General features: G+C 40.4%; 1 pseudogene; it reads right to left on the bottom strand.

The window, feature by feature from the left end:
• Nucleotides 1–72: 72 nt before the first annotated feature.
• Nucleotides 73–1156, bottom strand: part of LOC9299169 — a 1991-nt pseudogene continuing 907 nt past the window's right edge.

Here is a 1156-nt window from a genome sequence, read left to right as displayed (position 1 = left end):
AGTGATATAAGCACTCAACGAACGTTAGCGGACATGCGGCATAATCAGAGTCGCAATACACAGTTCATTCCATAAGTGAAAAAAAGTAATCATATAAAATTGTGAATCTTATTTGTGTGAGGGATTTACAACCATATGTCTCTCCTATCCTTTCCCAAATTATTTTTATACCATCGACCACCATACATGTCTAAACTTAGAAAGGCATGATCACAAGAAGCTCCAACAAATTATCGAGTACACAATGGTTTAGAGTAAACTATACAACTCCGGGTGGAGCCGAGGCGTTACAACAACTTCCACCGGTTTAATCTTTGGCAAGTCTAAACCAGGCCCTTCGGCCATATCCAGTGGTTCACCAGACACTTTGCGTAACTCAAACCCTTGAAGCAACCGAGCCAACACGAAGTGTACAACTCTTAGACCAAGATTGATCCCTGGACACGACCTTCTTCCAGAACTGAAAGGAATGTACTCAAAATCGCTCTTTTCACATTGTGATTTCTCTTCCATGAACCTCTCAGGCTTAAAGGCTTTGGGGTCAGGCCAGATCTTGGGATCCCTATGAAGTTTCCAGATGTTGACGAGCAAGCGCGTGCCTTTCTCAACACGGTATCCTCCCACGAAACAATCTTCACGTGCTTCGCGGATTCCTGATCATTCATCATTTTGTACAACCAAATAGGTTTTAGCATATACAAGATTAATAAAGACAATTAAGAGTCTTTGATTTGTGACCTGTAAGAGGAGCCGGCGGGTAAAGTCGGTGAGTTTCCTTAACAATAGCTTGTAGATACTTGAGGTTTTGTATGTCGGATTCTTCAACCCATCTACCTTTCCCGACACAATTGTCAATCTCTTCTTGTGCTGCTTTTAAAGCAGCTGGATTGTTGAGTAGCAGCGATACTGCCCATGTAAGAGTGATGGATGTGCTGTCTGATCCCGTTAATGTGAGAACCTACAACAAGAAACAGAACATTTTTATTTTGTGTGAAAGAAACAGAACATCTATATTGGTAGACTTTCATTTCAAAACCAATTGGTAAGGAGTGAATTATAACTTATAAGTCATATTTCTTATATCCAACATATATCCAAATTAACGAGAGTGGTGAAACTGTGCATACCAAAATTGTTGCCTTCACAATGCTTTCAT

The sequence above is a fragment of the Arabidopsis lyrata genome (genome assembly GCF_000004255.2).
Source record: "Arabidopsis lyrata subsp. lyrata unplaced genomic scaffold ARALYscaffold_26, whole genome shotgun sequence".
NCBI lineage: Eukaryota > Viridiplantae > Streptophyta > Magnoliopsida > Brassicales > Brassicaceae > Arabidopsis > Arabidopsis lyrata.
The sequence above is the reverse complement of the archived record's forward strand: the minus strand, read 5'-3'. Positions and strand labels throughout refer to the sequence as shown.